The sequence below is a fragment of the Tupaia chinensis genome, unplaced genomic scaffold (genome assembly GCF_000334495.1).
Source record: "Tupaia chinensis unplaced genomic scaffold, TupChi_1.0 Scaffold000634_1, whole genome shotgun sequence".
Classification (NCBI taxonomy): Eukaryota; Metazoa; Chordata; class Mammalia; order Scandentia; family Tupaiidae; genus Tupaia; species Tupaia belangeri.
Window position 1 is genome coordinate 3,110,730 of NW_006160154.1, and position 20,014 is coordinate 3,130,743.

General features: G+C 37.3%; 1 protein-coding gene across 2 annotated transcripts in view; it reads left to right on the forward strand.

Annotated features, from left to right (window-relative positions):
• Nucleotides 1–20,014, forward strand: part of SGCG (sarcoglycan gamma) — a 175,369-nt gene that overhangs the window by 65,838 nt on the left and 89,517 nt on the right. The gene's annotated exons all lie outside the window — the stretch shown is intronic.

The following is a 20,014-nucleotide window of genomic DNA, read 5'->3' on the forward strand; positions in this document are numbered from 1 at the left end:
GAAGATATATCAAGGAATATGTCACTTGTCACACATGCCGATCACCGGACACAATCCTGCAGAAGGATACTCGACTCTATTTCTTACAGTGCGAAACTTGTCATTCTCGATGCTCTGTCGCCAGTATCAAAACTGACTTCCAAGCTGTCACAGGCAAGTGAGCACAGCTCTGTGCCAAAGCTAACTAATTTGCTAATCACCACTTATTTTGCAGTGTCTTGTGGAGATTTGGCTGGACAGGTTTACCATCAGAATGGATATACTATTGTGTTAAAAACAAGATAGAAAAGCTCCCAAGTACTTTGGCACTTCGGCAAGTGGTTGGTTGGTCGAAATCCTTGCAAGATGCCAATGCTCAAGCTGTTGACATACTCATTGCATACTTTAACAACTGTCAGAGAAACAGTGATATGGGGTAAGGAGATGCTTTTTTAAAATCGTTCATAGACTTGTGTAAAATGCAAGATACATTAAAGTTATTATAACAGTGAAAAAAAATCCATACTACCCAAAATGGTCTTACAGATTCAATACACTCTCTATCAAAATCCTGACGGCATTTTACAGAAATATAAAATACAGAAATTCATGTGGAACCTCAAAAGACCTAAACAACCAAGGGAGCCTTAAGGAAAAAACAAAACCAGAGGCATTACATGTTCTGATTTCAAAATATATTATAAACATACAGTTATTTAAAAAGTATGGTACTAGATACCAAGGAGTGGGATTGCTGGATCATATGGTAGTTCTATTTGTAGAATTTTGAGGAATCTCCAAATTGTTCTCCACAATGGCTAGACCAATTTACATTCCCACCAGCAGTGTAAGAGAGTTCCCCTTTCACCACACCCCCACCAACATTTATCATTTTTTGTTTTTTTAATCTTAGTCATTCTGACTGGGGTTAGGTGGTATCTCATTGTTGTTTTGATGTGCACTTCTCTTACAATGAAGGATGCTGAGCACTTTTTCATATGCCTTTTGGCTATTCACATGTCATCTTTAGAGAGTTTTTTTTCAACTCCTTCTCCCACTTTTAATAGGATTCATCACCTTTTTTCAAAACAGCAGCTTGAGTTCCTTGTGTATTCTGGTTATCAGTCCCTTATCTGAAGCATAGTTTACAAAAATGTTTTCCCATTCTGAGGACTGTCGACTCACACTAATTACTGTGTCTTTTGCCGTGCAGAAACTTAGTCTGATGTAATCCCACTTGTCTATTTTGGGGATTATTGACTGTGCTTTGGGGGTCTTATTTAAGAAGTCTTTCCCTGCCCCAATGTCTCCCAGAGTTTTTCCAGTGTTTTCCAGGAGCAGTTTTATAGTGTGAGGTCTTAGATTTAGATCTTTGATCCACTTTGACTTGATTTTTGTCAAAGGTGAGAGGCAGGGGTTCAGATTCATCTTTCTGCAGGTAGAAATTCCGTTTTTCCAGCACTATTTGCTGAAGAGATTTTCCTTTTCTGACTGGATTTACTGGTACCCCTTGTCAAAAATCAGTTGACTGTATGTTTGGGAATTTACTTCTGGAGATTCTATTCTGTTCCATTGGTCCACATGTCTGTTTCTGTGCCAGTACCATGCTGTTTTGATTACCACAACTTTATAGTATATTTTTCAGTCAGGGAGTGAGATGCCGCCCACTCTATTCTTCTTAATCAGAAAAGTGCTTGCACATCAATGTATATTGTGGCACTATTCACAATTGCCAAGACATGGAACCAATCCAAATGTCCACAAACAGATGAATGGATCAAAAAACTATGGCACATATACTCTATGGAATATTATTCAGCCATTAAAAAAAAACCTGGCTTTTGACAGAAAGTGGATGAATATGGAAGATTTACTGCTGAGTGAAGCAAGCCAGGCTATGAAGGAGAGACATTGTATGTCCCCACTTAATATATACCGAGTGTCCGCACTCAATGACTGAAAGGGATTGACTGAAGGATATAGAAACACAGTAAATGAATGTAAATACAGATATTGTGTGTGTGAAAGAGTAGGGTTTGAGGGAAAACAATTAGAAGAAAAATGGGGAGGAAAAGCATTAATGGGACAAAGAAATGTGCCAATTTCTGTTAAAGATATTTTGTAGTTTAGTCAACTGGACTAGGGAGAAATGTTCACATGTTGAAATATTTACTTTGTAAGCTAAATAATGTGATTGTGTAAAAGAAAATGAAATTAAAAATAAAGAAAGAAAAAGTATGGTACTAGCATAAAGACAGACTTAACTGAATAGAACAGGATAGAAACCTCCAGAAATAAGTTCAGATATGTATGGTCAACTGATCTTTGATAAAGTGTCAAAAATGAACAATGGAGAAAAGATAGTTTCTTCAACCAATTGCACCAGAAAAACTGGACATGTGTGTGCAAAAAAAGTGAATTAAACCCTTAGCTTACCCTATACACAAAAATAAAACCAAAATGGATTAAAGAGTTAAGCATAGTCCTAAAACTGTAAATTCTTTGAAAGAAATTGGGTTAAGAGCTTTACAGCATTGATTGACAATGATTTCTTCAGAATGGCACCAAAATCACAAGTAACAAAAACAGAAATAGACAAGTGAGGCTACATTAAACTTAAAAGCTTCTGCACAGCAAAGAATAATCAACAGAATGAAAAAGCAACCTACTGAATGGGAGAGAATATTTTCAAATCATATATCTGATAAAGGATTAAATTTCAAAATACATAAGGAAAACACTAATAACCTGATTTTAAAATGGGCAAAACTCCTAAATTGACAGTTTTACAAAGAAGACATAAATAGTCAATAGGTACATGAATAGGTATATGTTCCATGACAGTAATCATTAGGAAAACATAAACCAAAACCATAATGAAATATTACTTAATACCTGTAGGGATGTCTTTTGTCAAAAACAAAATAATAAATGTTGATGGGGACATGGAGAAATTGGAACCCTCATACGCAGTTGGTGGAAAAGTGAAATGATGCAGCTGCTAAGCAACACTACATAGAAGTTCTTCAAAAATTAAAAATTGATATAGCATATGATCCATCAATCCTACCTCTGGGTATTTACCTAAAAGTGTGGAAATCATTTTTTAATTTTATTTATATGTAAATCAAAGTTCTTTCTTGAATACATACTTGCCAAGGAAATATGTGTCACACTTTTTCATTCTTCTGTTTGTAGACATTTGGATCGGTTCCATGTCTTAGCAATTGTGAATAATGCCTTAATAAACATAGATGTGCAAGCACATTTCTGACTAAGCGTTTTCTTCTTTCCTGCAGGTAGATACCAAGGAGAGGGATTGCTGGATCATATGGTTATTCTATTTGTAGATCTTTAAGGAATCGCCATATTGTTCTCCACAGTGGCTTGACCAATTTATATTCCCATCAGCAGTGTAAGGGAGGCCCTTTTCAACATATCTCTACCAGAACTTATCATTTTTTTTTAATTTTATTCATTCTGACTGAGGTTAGGTGGTATCTCATTGTGGTTTTGATCTGCATCTTCCTTATTATGAGGGATGTTGAACATTTTTTCATATGACTTTTGGCCATTCATATGTCTTCCTTAGAGAGTTTGTTTATTCAGCTCATTTTCCCATCTTAATTGGATTGATCATTTTTGGTTTTTTTGGGTAAGCTGCTTTAGGTCCCTGAGTATTCTGATGATCAGTCCTTTATCCAAAGCATAGTTTACAAAAGTATTCTATTTTTTTTTTTTTTGGAGAGATTTTCACTGTAGGGCGCGTGCGCTCGCCAGACAGACAGAGAGAGACATAGAGACAGAAAGCGAGAAATCACTCCCCAGGGGGGATGGTCACACCGCAATCCCTTCTCCTCCATTCTCCTCTCGGGATCTTGGGCACGCACGCACACGCGCCCGGCGTGAGTTTTAAGCCACCGGGTCCGGGACACGAACCGCGGTCGACTATGTGGGAGTCCAGCAACATAGCCATTACGCTAACTGCTGGTTCCCAAATGTATTCTATTTTGCGGGCCATGCAGAAATTTCTTAATCTGATGTAATCCCAATTGTCTATTTTTGGGATTATTGACTGGGCTTTGAGGGAATTATTTCCTCTTTTTTTTTTTAAGAGTTTTATTGCTATAGGGCGCGTGCGCTCACCAGACAGACAGAGAAAGACGGAGAGATAGAAAGCGAGAACTCACCCCCCAGGGATGATGGCCACGCTGCAATCCCTTCTCCTCCATTCTCCTCTCAGGATCTTGGGCATGCACGCACACGCACCTGGCGTGAGTTTTAAGCCACTGGGTCAGGGACGCGAACCGTGGTCAACTATGTGGGAGTTCAGCGACATAGCCATTATGCTAATTGCTGGTCTCTGAGGATGTTATTTAAGAAGTCTTTGCCTACTGCAATGTCTCTGGAGTTTCCCCAGTGTTTTCTAGCAGTAATTTTATAGTTTGAGGTCTTAGGTTTAGATTTTTGATCTACTTTGATTTGATTTTTGTCAATGGTGAGAAAAAGGGGATTCAGATTCATCTTTCTGCAGGTGGATATCCAGTTTTACCAGCACCATTTGCTAAAGAAGTTTTCCTTTTCCCAGTGGATTGAGTGTTACGCTTTGATGTTTTGGGTTTTATTTCTGGGGTCTCTATTCTGTTCCTTTGGCCTTTATGCCTGCTTTTGTGCCAGTACCATGCTGTTTTGATTATCACAGCTTTATGGTATATTTTGAGGGCCAGGAGTGAGATGTCGCCCCCTCCACTTTTCGTGAGCATGATTGCTTTGGCAATATGAGGTCTTCTATAATTCTGGACAAATTTCATGATTATTTTTTCTAGATCTATGAAGAATGTCTCTGGTACTTTGATTGGGATTTCATTAAACATGTAGATTATTTTGTGTAGAATTGCCATTTTAATATTAATTCTTCCAATCCAGAAACTTGGGATGTGCTTCCACGTTTTTATGTCATTTTCAATTTTTTTTTTTTTAGCTTTTCATAGTTTTCATTGTGAAGGTCTTTAACTTCTTTGATTATATTTATTCTTTGGTATCTTATTCTTTCTGTGGCAATGGTAAATGAAACTACTTTATTCAGTTCTTTCTCAGTCTTCCTGGTGTTCATATGTAGAAATGGTATAGACGTCTGCATGTTGATTTTGTATCCTGCAACTTTACTATATTCATTTATTACTTCCAGGAATTTTTTCATGGATACCATTGGGTCTTCTGTGTATACAGTCATGTCATCTGCAAATAGAGATAATTTCACCTTTTCTTTTCCTGTTTGAATGACTTTTATTTTATTCTATTTTTTGATTGGATTGTTGAGGACTTCCAGCACTGTATTGAAAAGGAGTGGAGAAAGAAGGCATCCTTGTCTTGTACCAGTTTTTAGCTGAAAAGTTTTCCCCTTCTCCCCATTCTGGATTATGTTAGCTATGGGTTTTTATAGATAGCTTTTACTGTGTTGAGGAATGACCCTTGGAAAAAATGTATTCTATGCAAATGGGAACCAAAAAAGAGCTGGAGTCATGATACTAATTTCAGACAAAATAGAATTAAAACAAAAACTGTAAGAAGAGACAAAGAAGGGCATTATGTATTAGTAAAAGGGCTAATTCATCAAGAAGATACAGTGCTTATAAATATCTGTGCACCTAACTCAGGAGCACCCAAATGTGTTAAGGAAAGACTGTTAGATCTAAAAGGATAGATAGACTGCAGCACACTAACTGTTGGGGATCTCAACACCCCACCATCTCCTTTGGACAGATCATCTAGACAAAAAATAAGCAAAGAGATACAGAATCTAAATGATACCATAAATCAAATGGCCTGGACAGAAATTTATAGAACCTTCCACCGAAAAACTACATAATAGATTTTTTCTCACCTCCACATGGAACTTTTTCAAAGATTGACCACATGATAAGGCACAAAACAAGCCTTTAGAGATTCAAAGGCACAGAAACTATATCTAGTGTCTTCTCTGACCATAATGGAATAAACTTGATATTAATTTCAGGAAAAATCCCTCAAAAATACACAAATACATGGAAACTAAATAACCTACTCCTAAATGACTTCACAACTACTGAAGAAAGTAAGACTTGGGACCAGCAGTTGGCATAATGGCCATGTCACTGGACTCCCATGTAGTTGATAGCGGTTCAAGTCCTGGACCTAGGGGCTTAAATTCATGCAAGGCACATGTGCATGTGGGTCCAAGATTCCAAAAGGAGAATGGAGGAGAAGGGATGGTGGCATGGCCATCCCCCCAGGTGGGTGATTTCTTGATTTTAGTCTCTCTGTTTCTGTCTGTCTTTTGGGAAATGGGCCTGGCCCTTTAGAAAAAATCTCGGGGGGAAAAAAAAAAAAAAGAGAGACTGAAATCAAAAGATTCATGGAAACCAATGATAATAAGTACACAATTTTCCATAATCTATGGGATGCCGCAAAAGCAGTTGTAAGAGGGAAGTTCATAGCAATTAGCGTGCATAACAAGATGAAAGCTGGCAAATGGACAACCTAACATCATGCCTCAGAGAACTGGAAAACAGCAACAAAAAAATCCAAAAACACTTCAGGAGAAAAGAAATAAAAAGATTCAAGCAGAAATAAATGAAAAAGAAAACAAATGAACTAGCCAAAAAAAAAAAAAAAAAGGGAGAGAGAGAGAGACCAAAAGCTGATTCTTTGAAAAGATAAACAAAATCGACACACCACTAGCTAGACTGAGAGAAAATAACCAGATAAATCAATTTTGCAATGAAGCAGGCAATATAATAGACATAATAGAAATGCAATGAACAACTATACACCAACAAACAAAACCTGGATTAGATGGACAAATTCCTGGACACATAAAATCTACCAAGATTTAGTCAGGAGGACATAGAAAGCCTGAATAGGCCCATAACAAGCAATGAAATGGAATCAGTAATTAATAACCTCCCAACTAAGAAAAGCCTTGGTCCTGATGGCTTCACCTCTGAATTCTACAAAATTTTTAAAGAAGAGTTAACCCCCATTCTACTCAAGTTATTTCTAAAGATCCAAAAGGATGGAATACTCCTAAATTCATTTTACAAAGCCTCCATTACCCTTATCCTTAAAATAGATAAGAACGTGACAAGGAAGGAAAACTATAGACCAATATCTCCGATGAATATAGACACAAAAATTCTCAACAAGATACTAGCAAATCATATCCAACAGCATATAAAAAAGATTATACATCACAGCCAGGTAGACTTTATTCCAGAGATGCAAATATGGTTCAACATATACAAAACCATAAACGTAATATGCCATATTAACAGAAAGAAAGATAGGAGCACTTTTATTTGGGCAGAAAAAGGATATAAATAATTAAAGTAGAATTTTAATACTAAATATTATAATTAAGCTTATAGTTCTATAAAATATTTTGTTTATTTTCACTTACTATGGTAACAGGTAACTATGCTCCTTTTAGGAGTTTGAAAACTCCAAGTGGATTTATCCTTAATGAAGATTTAAAATTAATTCGTTTTGGAAACTAGCAATTAGAAATGTCTTGTCAAGGACTTTTCCATTAAGAAACCCTCATTTAGCAAGGATGACTTGCTATAGAACCTCTGTGCATATTTCCTTAGATAAATGTTTTTGTCATTAAGCACTGAGTTATCATTCATAAGAAGAAAAAAAATGGTGTTAGATGGCATCTTAATGGCATGTATTTCAGTCCTGTGATTATATAATCATTTGCAGAGGATTTGAACATCTCATTTGGAAAAGAATGTGGATATGCAAGTAAATGCACAATAGTCATGTAAGGTCATTCCAATATCATTTTTGAAGTAGTCTTTTCTAACATCTCCAGTTAGGTCTTATAAACTCTCAAAATCTTTTTAAAAAGCACTAACTGCTTATGCGTTGAATGCCATGTTGATTTCAGTTACCTTTATTTTCTTTATCTCTAAAAGACTTGATTTGTAACATAATTCTCAAGCCCATTCTAATTTAAAATTTGGTTTATTTTATATCTAATATACTTTATTCATAGATTTTAGACAATTATTATTTATTGAGTTACACTTCTGGACCAAGATTCGTAACTTATAAAACTTTTCTTTGGGTAAATGTAAATGTAGCATGTCATACTAGTTCCATGATAATCTGGACTACACTACAAAAAAAAAATGGTAAAATATGATGGTAATAATGATAACCATTAAAATGCTTTTGTATTCTTAATTTTTATTTTTAAAATATATTTATTCTTAAAACTCTTCCTGTTTATGTCTGTGGGAGGCATACTTCTAAGAAAGCTGCACTACTTCCACCCCTAAAGTTAGGGTTTTTGTGGCACCTGCACCACTTTGATTGTGGGCAAGACTTTAAAACTTTCTTGTAGCCAGTAGAATATGACAAAAGTGATGGGATGTCACTCCCTTAATTAGGTTACAATTATATGGTGAAGGAATTTTACAGATGTAATTAAGGTTCCACATCAGTTGATTTCAAGTCAATCAAAAGAGATTATTCTGGGTGTGTCTGACCCACTAGACCTTACAAGAGGGACTTGAGCTCTTTTGCCAGAGATTATCCTGCTAGCTTTGAAGATGCGGCTGTCATATTATGGATAGTATGTAGAGAATACTTGTCAGGGAACTGAGACAGCCATGAGCAGCAGGAGTGGCTCTTGGCTGATAGCCAACAAGAAAACCAAGACCTCAGTCTTACTCCAGCAAGGAACCTAAGTCTACCAACAGCCTCCTGAGCTTGGAAGACACTACAGCCTGTCTGACACCTCAGTGACAACCATGTGAAATCTTGAGCAAAGGATCCAGCTACAGCGTGGCTACCTACGCTCGACCCACCCACACAGGGATAGGAAACACTTGGTTTAAGCTGCTAAATTTGTAGTTACTGAGTCCATAGTGAAGGAGTACTAGTACAATGTTGGTAATTATGCAAAGATGTGTTTAATTACTCCTTTGCTGGATATTGACAAGCAAAAAGAAAGAAAAAGTTACCTAACGAATTCATCTAATGATCTATAATCTTGAACTTTTTCTTTTTTAAATTTTGCTAGAGGGTATATGCACTCACCAAAGATAGAAAGAAGGACATTAGAGAGAAAGCACCCCCCTCTCCATGAGGAATAGTGATGCTTCAATCTCTTATCCTCCACTTCTCCCTTTTTGGGGGGATTTTGGGCACGCACATACATACACACACATGCCCATCATGTTTTCCTAGTCACTTTGTCCAGGACTCATGGCACAATTGGTCATGTGAGATCCAGCCACTTCAACCACTATGCCATGGGCTAGCCCTTGCCCATTTATTGATATGGAAATGTTTTATTTTAATTTGTTATTGCTAGATATTGCTATATTTTAAATAATAATCAGCAATAAGATAATAATGTTTTACCTCATCTCATGGTGTATATTTTAACCATTTTACACCTATAAAATTATTTATCAAGTAAGTTACTTTCTTTTTCAAAGTATGCTTATTAAGTGTGCTTATTTTTTTCATTTTAATAGCAGAAATGCTTTTTGGTGCATTATTATACTAGATGACAATTTTAACTCATCATAATTGAGGAAATCAGTATATATGTTGGTATAGAATTTATTATTTGAAAGGTTTATATTTAAAAAGCATCATCGTTTTTTATTTTAATCATTCATAATTTAGTATGTGCATGGATTTAACAATCTCTTCATGCTCATTAGCTCAGTTCATCCTTATAATTATTCCATGAGTTTTATTGTTACAGACAACGGCATTATATATTTTATTTCAGTGACTGCAATGGTGGACTTACCTTAACAAGTCAGGAACACCTAAGCCAGTCTTTGAGAGCACTCTCTCACCTGCTCAGGAGTTACATGAGTGCAGGGCACAGAGTTGGTATCCTTGCACCATGCCTGAAAAGCCTGAATGGGGTTTTATAAGACTTAATAAATATAACTTTTTTCTCCACCAAAATGCAGAACCAATCGAAAGGGAGGAAAAAACAGTCTAGTAGGTGAAGCTCAAATTTTATCTGTACTACTGATAAAAGCTGATTGGAGAGCACCAACTTGGATCTGGCCAAATGTCTCATGTCTCAGAATTAAAGTTACTCACCAAGTCACAGGTAGCACAGGGAAATGAACGCCTGATGCAGGAGCAGAAATTTGACCCTGGGGAAATTCCTAGAGCTACTGCAGACACCAAATCTGTAGGTAGTTGGATAAATCCCCAAGGGAAGGAAAACAGGCAACAGTCTGCGGCTGTTCCTACTACAGCAGTCACTCAAGGCACACACCTCCCCTGGGTTACGGAGCCAGGCCAGAGTATTTCTTTCAAGGATGGCTCACGCTGCATCCACACTTAAATGGTTTAAAACTGATTTTTCAGACTGCCAAAGAGAGAAAGAGATTGTGGATTTAAGTTAGAAATTAAGGAGCCAGGGGACCAACAGATTGCATAATGGTTACGTCACTGGACTCCAGTGGAGTCTACTGCTTTAAAGTCATGCCAGGCACATGAGTGTGCATGTCCAAAATCCTGAATGGAGAATGGAAGAGAAGGGATTGTGACTGGCCATCTCCTCTAGGGGGTGATTTCTCACTTTCAGTCTCTGTCTGTCTCTGTCTCACCAGCACGTGCACATGCCATATAGCAAAAATCTCTTCTCTAAAAAAAAAAAAAGAAAAGAAAAGAAAAGAAAGAGAGGAAAAAGGAGAGAAAAAGGAAGGGAAAAGAAAAAGAATTCAGAAATGTGGAGAAGGGAGAGCTAGCCTCTCCTCCACCCAACCGCCGCAGGGACTAGTGATAATCAACATACCACCTCTGACTATTTAGAAGCTCAGTCTAGGGATCAAAAAGAAGATAGCTTTCAATATATTTACACAGTTTTACTGATAATTGAAGATCTGTGTAGTGGACTCTTCTTGCTGCTCTGAAAAACAAAACAAAGACAACCATCTCTACCGTAACCTGAGCATGTTCACTTCTGCAGTATCATTCTAAACCACTCCCCTGTTACTGATTAATACTTCCAGTTTTGTAGACAGTTCTCTCTTTCATCAGTGTTATTGCAAATGCTAGTCCTTCTGCCTGTTACATCCCCACAATTCAGACACACACGCATGCACACACATCAGTAGGGTCTTCACTCAAAATGACACTTCCTTGGAGAAGTATTCCTTGATCACTCCCACCCACAGTCTAACACAGTCTTTTCTTGTTATTCTCTTTTCTAGGACTCCGATGTACTTTTCTCCATCATAGCACATACCACAACTTTTGCTTATATACATTTCACTGTGTGTGTTCAATGTCTGTTCACCTACTAGGACCACATCAGTTGATCCCAGTACTTCCAGGATCTAGCATAAAATTGATACTCTAGTGCCAGCCAGGTAGCGTGGTCGTCAAGATGGTTGGATCCCACATAGCTGACAGTGCAGTTCAAGTCCTGGACCTGGTGACTTGAGAAACAAGCTGGGCATGTGTGCATGTGTGCCCAAATGCATGAGAGGAGAATAAAGAAGAAAGGATTGGGGCATGGCCATTCCCCTGAGGAATGAGTTTTCTCTTTCTCTCTTTCTGTCTTCAGCAAGTGTTTCTCCCCCATAGCAAAACAAAAAATAAATAAATAAAAATTGATACTCTGTAAATATTTCTTGAATTAATAAATTAGTGACTGAATAACCAAGTAGGTACATTTTTCTTATCTCCTTTAATTTTTTGTCATCATATTTTTAAAAATGAATAGGAAAAAAAAAAACCTAAATCAACTAAAAAAGCACAGATGCTTAAAGAGTAGCAGAAGAACAACTGGGTTCCTAAAGAGCAGATTAGAGCGGATATGGAGGATACACATCTTACGAGGGAGGGAGAGGAGAAACCCCTAGAAATGGAGGCAGATCCCCTAATTTGCCCTTCTTTAAATTGGATTGATTATTTATTTTTGCAGGAGTTCCCTGTGAATTCTGGTTATCAGTCCCTTCTCTGAAGCATAGTTTGTAAATATATTCTCCCACTCTGAAGATTATCATCTCATTATAATTGTTTCTTTTGCTGTGCAGAAGCTTTTTAGTCTGGTGTAGTCCCATTTGTCTATTTTCAGGATTACTGCCTATGCTTTGGGAGTCTTTTAAGAAGTCTTTGCCAACTCCAGTGTCTCCAATACTTCCTCCTATGTTTTCCACCAGTAGTTCTATAGCTTGAGGTTTTATGTTTAAATCTTTGTGTTGATTTTTGTTAATGGTGAGAGACATGGGTCGTTTCATTTTTCTGCAGGTGGATGTCCAGTTTTTCCAGCACCATTTGCTAAAGAGATTTTCTTTCCCCATCAGGTTGTCTGGTGCCCTTTGTTGAAAATCAGTTGGCTGTATGTTTTGGGATTTATTTCTGGGCCCTAAATTCTGTTTCATTGGTTTACTTGCTTATTTTTGTGCCAGCACCATGCTTTTTTGGTTATCACAGCTTTGTTATATATTTTTATGTCAGGAAGTTGGATGCCTCCTACTTTATTCTTTTTTGCTTTGGCAATATTAGGCCTTTTGTGATTCCAGACAATTTTTATGACTGTTTTTTTCTATTTCTGTGAAGGATATCTCTGGCAGTTTGGTAAGAATTACATTGAAATTGTAAATTAATTAGGGTAGAATTGACATTATGATTATATTTATTCTTCCAATCCAGGAACATGGTATGTCTTTCCACTTTTTTGTACCATTTTCAATTTCTCTTTTAAGTTTTTCATAGTTTTCCTTGGAGAGGTCTTTGACTTCTTTCATTAGATTTATTCCTAAGTTTCTTATATTTTGTGTGGCTATTATAAACCAGATAACTCTCCAAGAAAACATACTATCAGCCAAAATACATATGAAAAAATATGAAAAATGCCCAATATTTCTTATGTAAGGGAAATGCAAATCAAAACCACAATTAAATGTCACTTAACTATAGGCAGAATGGCTACACATGCTCTATGAAAAAAACCTAAACAAATAAAAATAAATAAATGAAGAATGATAAATGCTGGTGAGGCTGTGGTGAAAAGGGAGCCCTCCTACACTGTTAGTAGGAGTGCAAATTACTACAGCTGATGTAGAGGACAATATGGAGGTTCCTCAGAGACCTACAAATAGAACTACCATATGATCCAGCAATCCCACTTTTGGGTATCTACCCAAAGGACAAAAAAATCCTCAGAAAAACACTTGCACATCCATGTTTATTGCAGCATTATTCACAATTGCTAGGATATGGGATAAACTCAGATGTCCACGAGCAGACAAGTAGATTGAAAAAACTGTGGTTCATGGGAACCAGCAAGTGGCAAGGTGGTTAAAATGGCTGGATTTCCACATGGCTGACTGCAGTTCAAGTCCAGGACCTGGTGGTTTGAAAAAAATCACACTGGGTGTGTGGGCATGCATGCCCAAAATCCTAAGGAGAAGAAGATAGGGGAAAGAATTGAGGTGTGGCCATTTCCTCTGGAGGGTGATTTCTCACTTTCCCTCTCTCTGTCTTTCTCCTCTCTAGCAAATGCAGGCACCCTATGGCAAAAAACCTAAAATAAAATAAATGGGGCACATATACTCTACAGAATGCTACTCAGTCATAAAAAAAAAATAATGAGACCCTGACATTTAAGATAAAGTGGACAAGTATGAAAATTTCTAGCTAAGCAAAGCAAGTCAGACTATGAAAGATAGGCATTGTATGTCCCCACTTAATAATTACTGAATGTCTACACTCTACAGCCGAAACTGAAAGATTCAAAGGTATAATAGCGGGAATTGCAACTGAGGTACTAGTAACAGTATGAGCGTAGGTAATAGGGGATGGGAGAGAGGGGATCAGGGAAAAAAACAACAAACAAAACATTTAAGATTAAGAGAAACAAAATGAAAAGTTATCTGTTCAGGATAATGAATGTGCAGTGTCTCTGACTTGACTAATATGCACTGTATTTATGCTGGGAAAACTATGTTGTACACTGTAAAGATATACAGTGATTAAATGTAAATTTTTTTAAATATGGGAGCCAAAAAAGAAAGAAAGAAAGAAAGAAAGAAAGAAAGAAAGAAAGAAAGAAAGAAAGAAAGAAAGAAAGGAAGGAAAAGAAAGAAAGAAAGGGAGATTATTAAACCCCTTCCCAAGGAAAGCTGGCTGATTGGGTCCAGGGAAGGGCCCCAGCTACTTCTGGGTTGCAGACACACTGCCTTGGGTTCATCTCATGTTTCAAATGCACTCAGGGAATACAGCACCACTTTCAGGAGTCTTTACCCAGATTTCACTTTCTTTCCTATATGATCTCCTTCATAGGGTTTAATGCCGACAGCACTGATATGATCTGCATAGAGGCAAATGTCCCTTACGTGGTGATGAAGACAGAGGGAGCAATGTGCCTGAATGAGATCATACAAAGACACTGAAACTTTCGCCAAAGCACAGTCCTACTCATTCCCCTGACTTAGTAATGGTCTTACCAGCATACACATTACTGGAATAAGAGTCTATAAGATTCAGTCAAGAAAGAAAAGATGACATTGTAGCCTACTGAAAGTCTATTTTCTGTTCATCCTTGCTCATTTATTGAACTTAAGCAATTAAAATTAGCCAAAAAACAAAATTGCTTCTCCCAAATACTTCCTGCTTCAATTTTTGGTATTTAACAAATATGAGCTTTATCAGATTGGATAGAGATTTTTTAATTTTTTATTTAATTTTATTTTTTATTATTGTTATTTTTAAAATTTTCTATAGGACACATGTACTTACCCAAAAGAGAGAGAGGAGAAAGCAAGTCACCAGGTCTGGGACTTGAACTGCCGTCAGCCATGTGGGAGTCTAACACCTTAACCACCATGCTACCTGCTCTCCCAGATATTTTATTTTAAAACTACTACAGTAGTAGTATTTTTAGAGAAAAAAAAAATGATCACATATTTAGTTCCAGTTAACAGTAGTGTATTTTAAGAAACTTTTGTTCACCACTCTATTTTGCTTCTCTTCACAGACAAGAGGCTGGCACCATGTGGTGCCCCTAACTGCTGCCCCACCCCACCGTCTGCATGTGACAGTCATGTTCTGCCATGTGGCGATTTTGCTCCCCTCCTTTGGGGCTTGTTTTTTGCCAGTCAACGGTGATGTGTTGTCAACTGGAGGGAGACCTCTAATGAAAGAGTTCATGAAACGAACACAAAGAAATAGTCTCTGTCTGAGGAAAGAATGAGGAAAACTACCAAATATTACCTGGCACATGGACTCAGGAAGAGATTTTGAGTTCTCTGTAGCTAGCACGTCGGATGGTCCTATTCAGCAGTGTTTTGCCCCTGGTCTTCTTTAATTTTTATACTAGAGATACTGCCATTATGTAGACTGTGCTGGTGGCAGAAATTTACCCAGTGCCAAAAACAAGCCTGGTCCCTCCCATCCCCCTCCATCCCTGCCCTCACCAATGCCCGACCCTCGTTGTCGTTACATTTCAACGGTCCGATACTGATTCCTTAACCTGCGTGCCTCTCCTTCCCATTTGTTCTTTAAACTAATGGAAGCCATGTTTAAAAGAAAAATATGACACTGTGGCATTTTTAACCAGTACCTTGGCATTTCTTCAAATTATTTATATCCTTCTAAAAGGTATTATATTATATCAGTGCTTTCCAGTCTAAAAACTAAATTGAAATTTTTGATTTATATGTTACTCATAATAACGTAGGATTGAAGCAAAGGTCACAGACAGTAGGAACATGTACTAACTTAATGGTGTTTTGTTTCTAAGAAGACAAGATGTTATTAAGACAGAGTTTGGAGGAAGAAGATAAACTGAGAGCCATTCCAAATAGAGAAGAATTTCATTATCATGGGTATCACAGACACAAATCCTATTATTACTGGTGTCTAAAGATACAAATAGCACTATAGTTTTAATTTTTATCCTAAGGATATGCCTTCAATTTTCCCTTTTATTATAAATTTTCTATGAGTGATTTAACAATATTATAATTGCTGAGAAATAAAGAGGTAAAAGCATACATGGTCTCATAAGCCACAAACTCTTGCTGTGAAGAGTGGCATTCACGGGAACCAGCAGTTAGTGTAATGGCTATGTCACTGGACTCCCACGTAGTCGACCGCGGTTCACATCCCGAACCCGGTGGCTTAAAACTCACGCCGGCCACATGTGCGTGCGTGCCCAAGATCCCGAGAGGAGAATAGAGGAGAAGGGATTGCGGCGTAACCATCCCCTCTGGGGGCATGATTTCTCGCTTTCTGTCTCTCTGTCTCTCTCTGTCTGGCGAGCGCACACGCCCTATAGCAAAAACCTCTCCAAAAAAAAAAAAAAACGAGTGGCGTTCACCAGATTGGTCTAGAACTATGATTCACATTCCTGTCATAGGAAACATTATCATAACAAAATTAATGTGTTTTAAATGTAAATTTATTCACTTCTTCCCTTTTCCACCTATAATATAAAACTATTCATGTCTTCTGGTAGCTAATTGTTTTTTCTCACAAATGCTAATGATGATAATACATTCAAATTACAAATCAACCTAATCTTATTTACTTGTTTAAAAAAAAACCCTACTTTAGGGAACCAGCAGTTAGCGTAATGGCTATGTCGCTGGACTCCCACGTAGTCGACCGCGGTTCGTGTCCCAGACCCGGTGGCTTAAAACTCACGCCGGGCACGTGTGCGTGCGTGCCCAAGATCCCGAGAGGAGAATGGAGGAGAAGGGATTGTGGCGTGACCATCCCCCCTGGGGGGTGATTTCTCGCTTTCTGTCTCTATGTCTCTCTCTGTCTGTCTGGCGAGCGCACACGCCCTACAGTGAAAATCTCTCCAAAAAAAAAAAAAAAGAAAAAAAAACCCTACTTTAGAAATATTATAAAATCATGGGAAAAACATTACCTCAGGGGTCAAACTGGTAAGAGTCTTGGTTTTAATGAGGATTATGTTTAACCTATGATTTTTTGGTAACACGCACACACAAACTACTACTGTTTATGATTATTCAGGCTAATCAAATAAGCCCAATTTAAGTTTGAGACAAAATCATAGTGTCTTTTTATTTTCCTTTCAGTATAATGTGAAAGAGAAAGTTACTGTTAAAGCAATGTGGAAAATCACATCAGACAAAAAATCACTAACCCCACTGGTAAAATATGATTTTGGCAAGGATGATTTGCTAGATGTTGGTATAATGAGTAGGAAGTTTAAAAATAAGTAAAACAAAGACTTATTTGTCAACAGCTGCCATTGCCAGGTAGCCCGTACTCAGGACCATATTCAGCTGTCAAATGTGAAAGACCAGTTTAAGATACTCTATTGGTATAAAATCCGAAATAACATAATTTCAAAGATGACGGTACTCTAAAAAATGAGATATATCAGAAAAGATCATTATTTACCTTGTCTTAACAATGAAGGATATTTGAATCTTTTTTTAAAAAAAGAATTATTTTATTTAACTTTATTTATTTATTTGAATTTGACCAGAGAAGGACAGAGCAAGAGAGAGAAAGAGGGAAAGTGAGAAAGCAAGCCACCAGGTCTGGGACTCTAATTGCAGTCAGCCATGTGGGAGTCCAGCACCCTTAACAGGCTAATCAAATAAGCCCAATTTAAGTTTGAGACAAAATCATAGTGTCTTTTTATTTTCCTTTCAGTATAATGTGAAAGAGAAAGTTACTGTTAAAGCAATGTGGAAAATCACATCAGACAAAAAATCACTAACCCCACTGGTAAAATATGATTTTGGCAAGGATGATTTGCTAGATGTTGGTATAATGAGTAGGAAGTTTAAAAATAAGTAAAACAAAGACTTATTTGTCAACAGCTGCCATTGCCAGGTAGCCCGTACTCAGGACCATATTCAGCTGTCAAATGTGAAAGACCAGTTTAAGATACTCTATTGGTATAAAATCCGAAATAACATAATTTCAAAGATGACGGTACTCTAAAAAATGAGATATATCAGAAAAGATCATTATTTACCTTGTCTTAACAATGAAGGATATTTGAATCTTTTTTTAAAAAAAGAATTATTTTATTTAACTTTATTTATTTATTTGAATTTGACCAGAGAAGGACAGAGCAAGAGAGAGAAAGAGGGAAAGTGAGAAAGCAAGCCACCAGGTCTGGGACTCTAATTGCAGTCAGCCATGTGGGAGTCCAGCACCCTTAACCACCATGCCACTTGCCAGCCCCAGATATTTTAATCTTAATTGTGTTTGTATGGAGTAATCTCTCCAGGACAAACTGTAACTCTAACATTCTGTTAAGTACTCTAAAACTCTCTAAAAGTGAGAGCTTACAGGTCTAGCCTAGCCTAGTGCAAATCCCACTCCTTGGAGAAGCAGCCACATTCTGAACTCTTAAAGTTATCTATTCATTAGTGTATCTTTGTACGTCAGAGAAACCTCTTTAGGGGTGAGTAGATTGTACTTTTTTAAACTCCACCATATCACAGTGCCTTGCACGTAATTACTTACCTGTAAATATTGTATGGGTCTACAAAATTAGAAGAAATGAAAGATGACTTCCATAGGTGAATATATCTGTATGTGTGTGTCTGTGTGTGAAATTAGCCATGACCAAGAAAGAACAGCACCAATTCAGTACTCGATTGAGATGACAGAATTACAGGAGGATTTGCAGATAGGGTGACATACCCAGTGTTACTATCAAAACTTCATTATTTTGTTAACAGAATCCCACATTAATGGACAGATTCTTCCATTCCTTTTCAAAGACACTTAAATAAATTGTTCTATAAAATACTTCAAATATATGTGATTTGTTTGTTTGTTTGTTTTGTTTGTTTGGTTGTTTGTTTGAGAGGTTTTTGCTATAGGGCGCATGCACTTGCCAGAAAGAGAGAGAGACAGAGAGACAGAAAGCGAGAAATCACCCCCCGGGGGCAGGGGGCGGGGGAATGGCCATGCCGCAATCCCTTCTCCTGCAGTCTTCTCTCAAGATCTTGGGCATGCACGTATATGTGCCCAGTGTGAATTTAAGCCACCAGGTCCAGGACTCAAACCTCAGTCGACTACATGGAAGTCCAGTGACATAGCCATTACGCCAACTGCTGGTCCCCAAATATGTATGTTCTTAAAGTTGTTACTTCTAAATAGGCGTTGATGTCTCACATTGACTATTCTTTGTATCCAAGTGTCCAGGCGAAGGATAGAAAAAGTAACACTTATTCCTCTACAGTTCTAAATATCAGTCCCACAGAATAATATGGACCATCCAATTCAATGTAGAGTTCTCATGTTGGTCACCCTAACACTCTTACTTTAGTCCCAAAATATATTCTGACTGAATCATCTGTATTAGGAGGCACTATGCTATTGATGACATACTGAGAAGCACATTCAGACACTCTGGAAATCTGGTTTGAATTCCTGAGTCGCAGAACTCCAGGGGGATTGTGATGCCGAGCATTATGCTAATGATACCCTTTGTGTAGTGCCTCAGAATGTATGTGCCACTCTGCATATGCATGTGTACCACTATGGGTACCTAAAGCTTTTATTATGCCAATGCCACCTTTTTTCCAAATAGCAAATTAAGGGATTCTCGGTCAGAATATTTTATAATACGGGTTTCTGCTTGATTTTTCTACCCAATAACCACCATGACCACCACGTACTGAATAATCCTGTGTTTCCCAGTAGTTATTATGCTTACATTATATTACCATATAATAAATTTCTGTGAATATAATCAGTTTTATAGCTACTGGTTATGAACCTGTTTGTCACTTCTTTTGCCAGTGTTTTAAAACTCAACAGTTCCAATGATAATAAATTTTCTATTTTTTTATATATATAAAAGGACAAGTTATTCCTCATTCCTTTGGATTTCAAGTATTCTCAGCACCGTAGACTGATTATTCTCTTTGTCTTTGCTAACTCGCAATAATAAAAACTTGCAAACATATATATATATATAAAAGGTTTTGCCTGAGGGCACTTGCTCTCACCAAAGAGAGAGAGACAGACGCAGGCAGAGGGATAGTGGGAAATC